This window comes from Macaca nemestrina, chromosome 20, assembly GCF_043159975.1.
Source record: "Macaca nemestrina isolate mMacNem1 chromosome 20, mMacNem.hap1, whole genome shotgun sequence".
Taxonomy (NCBI): Eukaryota; Metazoa; Chordata; class Mammalia; order Primates; family Cercopithecidae; genus Macaca; species Macaca nemestrina.
In genome coordinates this window covers 22,728,275-22,741,223 of record NC_092144.1, presented here as the reverse complement: position 1 = coordinate 22,741,223, position 12,949 = coordinate 22,728,275, and the positions used below count along the sequence as shown (strand labels likewise).

General features: G+C 46.2%; 1 protein-coding gene across 22 annotated transcripts in view; it reads right to left on the bottom strand.

Annotated features, from left to right (window-relative positions):
* The window catches only part of LOC105494280 (zinc finger protein 254), a 91,483-nt gene that overhangs the window by 72,172 nt on the left and 6,362 nt on the right, over positions 1 to 12,949 (bottom strand). For 4 of the 22 annotated variants that reach the window (XR_011617937.1, XR_011617935.1, XR_011617941.1 and 1 more), the window contains exons 3-8: positions 10,543 to 11,143; positions 9,747 to 10,181; positions 9,490 to 9,646; positions 7,534 to 9,385; positions 5,385 to 5,467; positions 697 to 1,002 (exon numbers count right to left, since the gene is read on the bottom strand). The exons of 3 other annotated variants lie outside the window; for them this stretch is intronic. The gene's annotated coding sequence lies outside the window, so the exon portion shown is untranslated. Of the gene's footprint in view, positions 1 to 696; positions 1,003 to 5,384; positions 5,468 to 7,533; positions 9,386 to 9,489; positions 9,647 to 9,746; positions 10,182 to 10,542; positions 11,144 to 12,949 lie in introns of those variants that run through there. 15 more of the 22 variants (XR_011617944.1, XR_011617938.1, XR_011617939.1 and 12 more) reach the window with 12 other exon arrangements.

Sequence of the window (12,949 nt, the reverse complement as noted above, 5' to 3'; positions counted from 1 at the left end):
TGTGTGACAATGGCTCCTGCAGGCAGAACCTAAATAAGGGAGTTACATTTTGTGGGTTTTAGACCCAGTAATATGTCACAATGACCCATGTGGGCAAAGCAGAGGCAGGAGAGTAACATAATCTAGGGGTGATGGCAGCAATATTTTACAATGCTCACTGTGGTCAGCACCAAAGCAGGAGAGAAAACTCCTATCACTGGCCAGGCACGGTGGCTCACGACTGTAATCCCAGCACTTTGGGAGGCCAAGGCAGGTGGATCACCTGAGGTCAGGAGTTCAAGACCAGCCGGACCAACATGGAGAAACCCTGTCTCTACTAAAAATACAAAAATTAGCCGGGCATGGTGGCGCATGCCTGTAATCTAAGCTACTTGGAAGGCTGAGACAGGAGAATTGCTTAAACCCAGGAGGCGGAGGTTGCTGTGAGCCGAGATTGTACCATTACAGTACAGCCTGGGCAACAAGAGCGAAACTCTGTCTCAAAAAAAAAAAAAAAAAGAAAAGAAAAGAAAAAGAAAAAGAAAATTCCCATCACCTGCATCACCTGGATGCAAGGCCCAGTGATATGTCACAATTTCTTACCTCTGTGTGGAAAGCACAGAGGTAAGAAAAGAGAGTCACATCACCTAGTTTCTGGTCCAGCGATATGTCACGATTCCATCTGTGGGTTAAATCCAGGCAGGAGAGTAAACTCACTCAGGTTCTACACAGAGGCATGTGTCACAGTCACACGGGCAGGAAGGTCCAAGATGAGATTAACAATCCTGTACACATCCCGCTTGTGTGTGCAGCAGCAGCATGCAGGAGAGGAGACTCACAATACCTGGGTGCAAGGCTCTCAGATATGCTACAATGTCTTTTTCGAATAGCACCAAGGCAGGAGAATAGTTACATCACCTAGGTGCTGGGTCCAGCAGTGTGGCACAATCCTATTTGTAGGCTGGGCCAATTCTGAAGAATCACATTACTCAGCTGCTGGGCAGAAGTGTGTCAAAATCGCACCTGAAGGAAAGACCAAGGATGAGACTAACAATCCTATATATACCACAATGCTTGGTATGACAGTCAACACCTCCTGCATGTTAAATCTAAGTACACAAGTCACAATTTTTAGAATGAGCTGAATCACTGAATGAGAGACTCTATCCCTCTTACTGGCTGTGTCACCTTAGTGGAATCACAGACGAACAGTGTGTTCAATCTTGGTCTGAAAGTCACCAACTTAACTGTGGACTAGATTCACTTATAATAGTAAATTTTCCAACTTGCAACTGTCTCTGGATATGAGATTCAGAACCTCCAGTGGACTGTGTTCATGTGAAAAGAGGATAATCTTTACCGTCGGCTGGGTGTGCATGAGTGTCAAAACCTCAACTGTACAATGAGCCTAGTTAGAACACTCTCTGTACCAACCGAGGAATTTATAAGGTTCCCATGAGAGTCGCAATCTTTTGTGACAGGGAGACATTTGTGCTGGTATGGACCCATGATCGTACCTATGGCTCTATGCCCAGATATGAGAGTTGTCACCTGCCTATAAGCTAGGCTTACTAATGAGTCACCACCTCAGCTGTTGCCTGATGTTCACATATGACAGTCACAATTTCAACTCTGCACTGCATCCACATGTAAGACTTAAGACCTCACCAGAAGGCTCTATCCATGGATGAGGGTGACAATCTTAACAATTGGCAAAGTGTGCATACATAAAACACAATCTCATCTGTTTTCTAGAGCCGTTACGATACTCTGTGTACCACTTGAGGGTTTTACACAATATGTGAGAGAGTGTAATTTTCTCTGACCTTTCTACAAAGGGGACAGTGAGAATCTTACCCATGTACCTAAGCCCACATATGAGAGATATACAGTATGTCTCCTATTGGCTGATTTCGGTATGAGAGGCAACATCATACCTATGATCTGAACAAAGATATATGTCACAATCTCCCCTGTGAATAGGGGAGAGAGCAGGAGAGTTACATCATCTGGGTAACAGGCTAGGGATATGTCACAATCTTCTCTGAGAGCAGGTACCAGGCAGAAGAATTAAAACCTGGGTGTGCTCAGTCAGTGATATGTTAAATTTCCTCCTGAAATCAGGGCACAGACAGTAGAGTCACATCACCCGGGTGCTGAGACCAGTGATATGTCACAATGCTCCCTGCAAGCAAAGCTCAGACAGGAGAAACACATCACCTGATTTCTGGGCAAGAAGATACGTCACAATCTCTCATTGTGGGGAAGCCTTGGTAGAAAAGGAGAGTCATATCAAATAGTTGATGCTCTTAAAGATATGTCATAATGCTCTGTTGTCAGGGTCCATACAGGAGACTCATGTCACCTTGTTGCTGGGCCCAGCAATATGTCACAATGCCTTTTGAGGTCCAGGCCAAGGAAAACAGTAAGGTCACACTGGCGTAGAGCTCCACAATATGTCTCAATCTCCCTTGCCAGCAGAACTTACGATGAAAGAACAATGACACTTGTTTGGTACAGAGCCAAGGGATATGTTACAACTCCCTCTGTGAGCAGGGACCAGGCAGGAGAAGACAGTCACATCACCTGGGTAATGAGTGGAAATATATGTCGTAATGCTCCTTTTTGGCAGGAGAGTTGCATTACCAGGGTGTCAAACCTAGCAATACGTCACAATTGCTTATGTGGTCGGGAGACAGGCAGGAGAGTCACATAACCTGGGTATAGGGCCCAGAGACATGTCCCAATGCTTTCTGTGGGCAGTGCCAAGGCAGGGGAGGAGACTCGCATCAGTTAAGCGTAAGGTCCAGTGATATGTCACAATGTCCCCTGTGAGCAGCACCAATGCAGAAAAATAGAATCACATCCCCTCAGTTCTGGGTTCAGCTATATGTCACTATTCCATCTGTGGGCTGGTCTTAGGCAAGAGTCAGATCACTCAGGTGCTGGGCAGAGAAAAATGTTACAATTAAACCTGTGGGAAGGTGCAGAGATGAAATTAACAATCCCACACATGTTCCGGTTTTAGGTAAAGGAGGTTAACCCTTCCTATATGTTGTGTCTAAGAACAGCAGTTACAATGTCATCAGTGAACTAAATTTGTACCTGACAGCCTATACTCCTCCTGCGGACTTTGTCTAATTAGTGAAGTCACAGCCTCATAGGTGTGCTGAATCTTGCTCTTAGGGTCACCAACTCACTGTGGACTGGATCCATATACGAGAGTCAATTTTTCCACCTTTGACTTTCTCCATATGCTATCCAGAACTTCAAAAGTGGGCTGTTTATGTGAGAGTATGATGATGTATACTGTTCAATAGGTGTTCATATGACTGTAAAAATCTCCAGGCCGGCTGCAGCGGCTCATGCCTATAATCCCAGCACTTTGGGAGGCCAATGCAGGTGGATCATGAGGTCAGGAGATTGAGATCATCCTGGCCAGCATGGTGAAACCCCCTTTCTACTAAAAATAAAAAAATTAGCTGGGTATGGTGGCGTGTGCCTGTAATCCCAGCTACTCAGGAGGCTGAGGCAGGAGAATCACTTGAACCCGGAGGCGGAGGTTGCACTAAGCTGAGATCACACCACTGCACTCCAGCTGGGGTGACAGAGTGAGACTTCATCTCAAAAAAAGAAAAAGAAAAAAAGAAAATCATCCCCATGTGCTAGATGTTGTTAGTACACTCCTTTTTTTTTTTTTCTTTTTTTGTAAGACAGAGTCTTGCACTATCACTCAGGCAGGAGAACAGTGGCATGATCTCGACTCAATGCAATCTCCACCTCCCGGGGTTCAAGCAATTCTCCTGCCTCAGGCTCCCAAGTAGCTGGGATTACAGGGCCCGCCACCATGCCCAACTAATTTTTCGTATTTTTTAGTAGAGACGGGGTTTCACCACGTTGGTCAGGCTGGTCTCAAACTCCTGACCTTGTTTCATCCACCTCAGCCTCCCAAAGTGCTGGGATTGCAGGCGTGAGCCACAGCGCCTGGTTAGTACACCATCTATACTACTCAAGGTTTTTATCCAGTATAAATGAGAGGCAGTTTACTCTTAAATCATGTTTGTAAACACCCATGACCATACTTGTGGCCCTAAGTCTAGGTATTAGAGTCAACCTCTCTCTAGTTTGTTGGGTTTAGAGAATAGAGTCCTCATCTGCTATGTTCTGAGTTTAGAAATGTGTCACCATCTCAACTGTGACTGGAGGCTCATATATGACAGTCACAATTCCAACTGTGCACAGTGTTTGCATTTGAAAGTCTGTTTGCATTTGAGATTCAAGACTTCAGCCATGGGCTCTTTACCTGTGGGGGGGTGATAATCCTAATAGTTGGTGAGGTGTGAATATAAGAAACAATCTCACCTTTATGCTGTGACCTGGGATAACACTCTTTGTAACACTCGAGGGCATTATATATGTTAGAGTGTGGCAATTCTTTATGACCTTCATAAAAAGAGAAGACTAAGGATGTGACTCATCTAAGGCAAGCTATGAGAGACACTATTTCTTCTAATAGCTGACTTGAGGTATGAGAGTCATCACTGCACTTATAAGCTGACTGTAGTATATGTAACCATTTAGCCTGTACGTAGGGAGTTAGCAAGAGTTACATCACCTGGGATTTCAGCCAAGGATATCTCACACTCTTCCCTGAGGGAAGGAACCAAGCAGGAGTGTCACATCACCTGGCTGCTCAGCCAGGGATATGTTACAATTCTCTCCTGAAAGCACAGCACAGGCAACACAGTCACATCACCTGGGTGCTGAGCTCAGCACTATGTCACAATGCTCCCTGGGGGCAAGACAGAGGCAGAACACCCACATCACCTGGGGTCTGGTTCCAGGGATATGTCACAATCTTTCCTGTGCAGGGCAGGGTGCATGCAAGAAGTGTCACCTTTTAGGTCTGGATGCAGATATATGTCACAAGGTCCCTGTGGGCAGAGCCCAAGCAGGAGCATGCAATCCCATAGGTGTTGGTCCCAGTAATATTTTACATTATCCAAAATATTTGAGGCCCAGAGAAAACAGGAGAATCACATCACCTAGGTGCTGGGTCTAGTGATACATCCCAATCCTCCCTTTTGGCAGGGCCCAGGCAGAAGAATTACATCACCTAGGTGATGAATGAAAAGATATGTAATAACACCTCTGTGGGCAGGGCCCATGTGGGAGATTCACATCACCAAAGTGTTAGAACAAGCCACATGTCAATACACAATGTACAAGAGGAACCAGGCAGCAGAGGAAAGTCACATCACCTAGGTTCTGACCCAGCAATATATTACAATCCCTTCTTAGGAAAAGCCCAGGAAGTAGAGGGAAGTCACATCACCAGGACACTAGGCCCAGTGATATGTTCAGTGTTCTCTGTGGAAAGCACTAAGACCAGAGAATAGACTCACATCACCTAAATGCTGGGTCCAGAAATATGGCACAATCCCATCTGTACATTCAGCTCAGGCAGTAGAGTCGAATTACTCAGGTGCTAAAAAAAAAAAGGTGTATGTCACAAACACACCTGAATTAAGGTCAAGGTATGAGATTAACAATTTCACACATGTCTTAGTTCTAGGTATGAGACGTAATATCCTCTGTATGTTGGGTGTTAAGTACATGAGTGACAATCTCCATGATGGTCTGGATTTGTGTATGGGAACTTCAGTCCCTCCTGCAAATGGTGTCATTTTAGTGAAGTCACTGACTCACAGGTGTGCTGAATCTTGGTCTCAGAGACACTAACCTCTCTATGGACCGAATTAACATGAGATTTAATTTTCTAACTTTCAACTGCATCTGCATATGAGATTCGGAACCTCAACAGTGAGCTGTGTTTACGTGGAAGGATGACAGTCTTTACTGTTGGCAGGCTATGCATATGAGTGTCACAACCTCCCCTGTGTGCTGAGTTCTGTTAGGACATTCTCTGAACCTCTTGACAACTTTATACAGTGAGAGAGTGTTAATTCTTTATGATCTTCATACAAAGAAGAAACCCAAGACATTACTCATTTTCCTGACCCTGGCTATGAGAGATAATGTATCTGCTATTGGTTGTTTAGAGGTATGAAAGTCATATTGCACCTGTAAGTTTGGATAATATGCATCACAATCCACCAGTGAATAGGGATTAACCAAAAGATTCACCTCACCCGCCTTTTGGGGCAGTGATATGTCAGAGGGCAGGGACAGGGACAGGGCAGAAGTGTCACATCACCTGGGTGCTCAATTAGGGATATGTTACAGTCTCCTCTTGAAAGCAGAATACAGTCAGCAGAGTCACATCACCTGGATGCTAGACCCAGTGATATGTTACAATGATCTGTGGGCAAGGACCAGGCAGGAAAAACACATCACCTGATTGCTGAGTCTGGTGATTTGCCACAATCTTCCCAGTGGTCAGGGTGCAGGCAGAAAAGGGGAGTTAAACCTCCTAGATAATGCATGCAAAGATATGTCACAAGGCCACTTATGTGCTGGGCTCAGGCAGAAGCCTCCCATTTCATGGGTGTTAAACTCAATGATATGTCACTATTCCCAAAATATGCCAGAAACAGGAAAAATAAAAGAATCACATCATCTAAGTGATGGAAAGATGACTTCGGATATGAAGTCATCGGATGGAAAGATGGATAATACTTTCGGATGGAAAGATGGATAATACTTCGGTGGGCAGTTCCCATGCCACAAAGTTATATCACCTAGGTGTTGAATCCAGGCATATGTCACAACACACAATGCATGCAGGGCTTAGGCAGAAGAAGAGAGTCACAACACATAGGTGGTGAGTCCAGCAACACATCACAATCCCTGCTTGGGCAAAGCCCAAACCATAAAGAAGAGCCACATCACCTATGTACTGGGCTCAGCAATATGTCACACTACCCCTTATGTGGAGGGCCCACGCAAGAGGTCACATCACCTATATAATGAGCTCAGCAATATGTCACAGTACCCACTTCGGGGAGGGCCCATCCAAGAGAGTCACATCATCTAAATTATGGGCCTCAAAATATGTCAAAATGTTCTCTATGAAGAGGAACAGCTCGGGAAAACAAAAGAATCACACGACCTAGGGTTTAGGCCCAACTATATGTAATAAACACCCCAGTTCGCAGAGCCCACGCATGAGAAAAGAGTCACATCACCTAGGTGCTGGGCCCAGTGATATGTACCAATACGGTTTTTTTGGCAGTTCCCAGGTAGGAGTGTCACATCACCTAGGTGATTAATATAAAAATATTTCATAGGCCGGGCGCGGTGGCTCACACCTGTAATCCCAGCACTTTGGGAGGCCGAGGCGGGCGGATCACAAGGTCAGGAGATCGAGACCACGGTGAAACCCCGTCTCTACTAAAAATACAAAAAATTAGCCGGGCGCGGTTGTGGGCGCCTGTAGTCCCAGCTACTCGGGAGGCTGAGGCCGGAGAATGGCGTGAACCCGGGAGGCGGAGCTTGCAGTGAGCCGAGATCGCGCCACTGCCCTCCAGCCTGGGCGACAGAGCCAGACTCCGTCTCAAAAAAAAAAAAAAAAAAAAAAATATTTCATAATACCTCTATGGGCGGGGCCCATGCAGGAGAGTTGCATTACCTATGTGTTAGACCCAGTGATATATCTCAATACACAATGTGTGCAAGTACCAGGCTGGAGACGAGAGTCACCTCATCTAGGTTCTTGACCCAGTGGTATGTCACAATCTCTTTTTGGGCAGAGATGGAACAGCAGAGAAGAGTCACATCACCTAGATTCTGGGCCCAGCAATATGTCACAATACCCGAAGAAGAGGGTCCAAACAAAAGAGTTACATCGGCCGGGTGTGGTGACTCATGCCTGTAATCCCAGCACTTTGGGAGGCCAAGGTGGGTGGATCACTTGAGGTCAGCAGTTCAAGACCAGCCTGGCTAACATGGTGAAACTCCGTCCCTACTAAAAATACAAAAATTGGCCGGGCGCGGTGGCTCAAGCCTGTAATCCCAGCACTTTGGGAGGCCGAGGCGGGTGGATCACGAGGTCAGGAGATTGAGACTATCCTGGCTAACATGGTGAAACCCCGTCTCTACTAAAAATACAAAAAAAACTAGCCGGGCGTGGTGGCGGGCACCTGTAGTCTCAGCTACTTGGGAGGCTGAGGCGGGAGAATGGCGTGAACCTGGGAGGCGGAGCTTGCAGTGAGCCGAGATCACGCCACTGCACTCCAGCCTGGGAGACACAGCGAGACTCCGTCTCAAAAAAAAAAAAAAAATACAAAAATTAGCTGTCTGTGGTGATGTGCGCCTATAATCCCAGCTACTCAGGATGCTGAGGCAAGTGAATCACTTGAACCCAGGAGGCGGAGGTTGCAGTGAACCAAGATCGCACCACTGCACTCCAGCCAGGGCAAAAGAGCCAGACACTGTCTCAAAAAAAAAAAAAAAAAATTGTTACATCACCTAACTAAAGGATTAAGGGTCTCCGATATAAGACACAGCGCACCTCATGGATAGGGCTCAGGAAGAAGTGTGCAGTCACATAACATTTGAGCTGGTCCCAGCTATGTGTCAAAATCACTCCAGTGGGCAGGGCCCTGGCATAAGAAGAGAGTCATATCGAAGCTAGGTGCAGTGGCTCATGCCTGAAATCCCAGCACTTTGGGAGGCCAAGGCAGGCGGATCACCTGAGGTCGGGAGTTGGAGACCAGCCTGACCAACATGGAGAAACCCCATCTCTACTAAAAATACAAAAAAAATTTGCCAGGCCTGGTGGCGCATGCCTGTAATCCCAGCTGAGCCCAGATGGCACCATTGCACTCCAGCCTGGGCAACAAGAGCGAAACTCCATCTTAAAAAGTAAATAAATAAAAAGTCACATAATGTAGGTGCTTGGCTAAGCAATATGTCACAATCCCCACTGTGGACAGGTCCCAAGGAGAAGAGAGTCACACAGTCTCAGTAATGGGTCCAGACATATGTTACAGTGACTTCTGGGAGTCAGCAGAAGAATCATATCACCTGTATGCTACATTCAGCAGTAAGTCACTCTCTATTCTATAGGCAAGGCCCAGGCAGGAGAGGAGAGTCACGTCACCTTGGTGCTGCGTCCAAAGATATGTCACAATCTCTTTTTGGTCAATGTCCAGGTAAGAGAGAAGAGTCACATAAAATAGTCAATGGGTGCCAAGAGCAATGGCTCACATCTGTAATCTCGGCACATTGGGAAGTCAAGGCCGGCAGATCGGCTGAGGTCAGGAGTTTGATATCAGCCTGGCCAGCAGGGTGATATCTTGTCTCTACTAAAAACACAAAAATTATCCGGGCTTGGTGGCACACAGCTGTAGTTTCAGCTACTCAGGAGGCTGAGGAAGGAGAATCACTTGAACCCAGGAGGCAAAAGTTGAAGTGAGCAGAGATCACGCCACTGCACTCCATCCTGGGTGACAGAGTGAGATTCCATCTCAAAAATAAAATTAAAATAAATAAAATATAATACAATAAATAAAATAGTCAAAGGGCCCCAGGTATGTTACAATGCACCTTGTAGGCAGGGTCCAGGCAGGAGACTCATATCACATTTGTTCTGGGCCCAGGAATACATCACTATGCCTTCTGAGAGCAGTGCCATGACAAAAGAGTAATGTCACCTTAGTATTAGGCCCAGTGACATGTCACAATATCCCCTGTGGGCAAAAACCTAGGAAGAGGAGAAAAGTCATGTTAGCCAGGTGCTGAGCCCAGTGATACGTCACAATCCTTTCTGTGAGTCGGGGCCAAGCAGAAGGGAGCTGCATTACCTGTGTGACGGATGCGGGGATATGTCACAATGTCCTCTGTAGGCAGGGCCTAAGCAGTAGAGTTACATCACCTAGGTTTTGGACCCAGCAATATGTCACAATGGGCCACATGGGCAGGGCACAGGCAGAAGAGTCACATACCCTATGTGTGGAGCCCAGCGATATGACACAATGCCCCCTGTGGAAGAGCCAAGGCTGGAGAGAAGATTCACACCACCTGGGTACAAGACCCAGCGATATGTCACAATGTCTTCTGTGGGCAGTGCCAGGGCAGTAGAATAGTTACATCACCTCAATTCTGGGTCCAACGATATGTCACAATCCTTTCTGTGGGCTGGGCTCAGGCGGGAGCATCAACTCACTCTGTTGCCGGGTAAAGTCATATGTCATAATCACACTGTCAGACATGTTCAGGGATGAGATAATACATCTGGACTGGAAAGAATCAACACATCAAAAATATGACCAAGACCGTGCACAGTGGCGCATGCCTGTAATCCCAGCACTTTGGGAGGTCCAGGCGGGAGGATACTTTGAGCCCAGCAGTTTAAGACTATCCTGGGGGCCACATTGTGAGACAACACCTATATTAAAAAATAATAATTAAATTTAAAAAAAATATATATATATATATAAAAAAACACCAGAGCCTGAAAAACATAGCAAGACCACGTCTCTTCTTAAAAAACAAACAAAAAAAAAGGAGATAGATGATAGATTGATTGATAGGTAGGCAGGCAGGTAGGTAGATAGAGAGAGAACCAGTCATGGTGGCTCACGCCTATAAGCTCAGTACCTTGAGAGGCCGAGGCCAAGCGATCACTTGACTGCAGGAGTTTGAGATCAGCCTGGAAAACATGATGGAACTCCATCTCTACAAAAATAAAATGCAAGATATACAAAATAATGTGCCAGTGTGGTGCCCTATACCTTTAGTCCCAGCTACGAAAGAGGCAGGGTGTCTGAGACGGGAGGATCACCTGAGCCCAGGGAGGTCGAGGCTGCAGTGAGCTGTGATCAGGTAACTGCACTTAAGCCTGGGTGAAAGAAATCGAAAACAACAGCAACTTCAGTATACAGGAAGGAGCATGAGAGAGAGAAAAAAAACCCAAAACACAAAAACCTACAGAACTCAATGTACTGTGGAAACAAACTCAAAGTGGGGATAGAAAACAAACAAACGAACAAACAGAACGATCCCCAGATCCCCAGCTATTTGGGAGGCCAAAATGGGAGGATCACCTGCGTGAGCCCAGGAAGGTGGAGGGCACAGTGAACCATCATTGAATTTCTCTGCTGGACCTAAGCGGTACTGCACCGGGGAGAGCCATCGGGTCCATCTTAAACATTTTAAGCTGGCGACCAAGTCCTACGCTTGTGGCTTACATCCTGTAGACCTAGCGGCCAGAAGGAAAAGCCAGCTGATGGCGGAGGCAGAAGCCCACTGGTTCCACCCTACAGGCCACGTGTGGCGCTCGCGGCCTGAAGTTGTCCCCGTTGGAAACTTATTCCCCCCAAGGTGGCCCACCTCAGCGGCCGGCCTCTAAGTCCGCTGGCCTTCCTTCCTAAGCTTTCAATCTCTGATCAACCCAAACGTGAGGCCAGCGGCCTCAAGTACTGGCCACAGCTTGCAGCCCACATCTGGTCACCTGACGGCCTGACCAGGAAGCTACTGGGTCCACCCTGCCGGCCATGTGTGGCGCTCGCGCTCAAAACCGTCCCTCTGGCAGCTAAGTCTGAGAGCTTCCCACCTACTCTGGGCGACAGAGTGAGACTCCATCTCAAAAAAAGAAAAAGAAAAAGAAAAAGAAGAAGAAAGAAAGAGAAAGAGAAAAAGAAAAAGAAGAGCCGGCGCAGTGGCTCAGGCCTGTAATCCCAGCACTTTGGGAGGATGAGGCGGGAGGATCACCTCATGTCAGGAGTTTGAGACCAGCCTGACCAACATGGAGAAACCCCATCTCTACCAAAAATACAAAATTACCTGGGCATGGTAGCACATGCCTGTAATCCCAGCCACTTGGGAGGCTGAGGCAGGAGATTACTTGAACCAGGGAGGTGGAGGTTGCGGTGAGCTGAGATCACGCCATTGAACTCCAGCCTGGGCAACAAGAGTGAAACTCCATCTCAAAAAAAGAAAAAAAGAAAAATGTAGAATAAAGAAAGAAATGAAGGAAAGAAACCAAGCAAGAAAAGAGAGCCAAAAAAAAGGAAGAATGAAAAGGAAAAAGAAGAAAATAAAAGTGGGCAGAACATGTTGGCTCAAACCTATAATCCCAACACTTTGGGAAGCTGAAATGGAAGAACTAGCTGTTGACACAAGCCCTGGGAACATAGCGAGGCCTTGTCTCTACTACAAGAAATAAAACATTTAGCCAGGCATGATGGCATGCTCATGTAGTAAGAAAGAAAACAGGCAGGAGGAAAGGAGCAAAGGAAAGAAGAAAGGTAGGAAGGAAAAAGAAACCAAGTTCTACAAGGAAAAAAAAATTAAAAAGAAACAAAAAGAGAGAAATATATAAAAAAAAAAAAAAAAAAGGAGGAGAGAAATAGGGAAAGACAGACAGAAAGAAAGAGACAGAAAGGGAGAAAAAAATAGGAAAAGAGGAAAGGAGGCCAGGCGCAGTGGTTCACACCTATAATTCCAGCACCTTGGGAAGCCAAGGCAGGAGGATCCCTTGAGGTCAGGAGTTCGAGACCAGACTGGCCAACATGGCAAAACCCTGTCTCTACTAAAAAAATACAAAGAATTAGCCAGGCATCATGGCGCACAACTGTAATGCCAGCTATTCAGAGGCTGAAGCATGAGAATCACTTGATCGTAGGATTCAGAGATTGCAATGAGCTGAGATTGCACCATTGCACTCCAGCCTGGGCAATAGAGCAAGACTCTATCTCAAGGGGGAAAAAAAAAAGAGGAAAGAAGAAAGATGAAAAAACAGAACCTAAAAAAGGAGAGGCAGAGAAGAAATTAGCGCTGGTTGAAGCCTCCAGGAGGCCACACCAACTGTTTGCCCACCTGCTGTGTAATGACCTTAGATGTTCAGAAGCCACTCCCTCTACACTGAAGAGCCATGAGATATGTGAAATACTTGCTGCTCACACTGTGACTCTCATGCAAACAAAATACACGGTTTCATTGTTTGAATCCTGTGGTTTCTTTCAGCCCACTTTTGTTGATTTAACCTAGTTAATGTATATTTTGA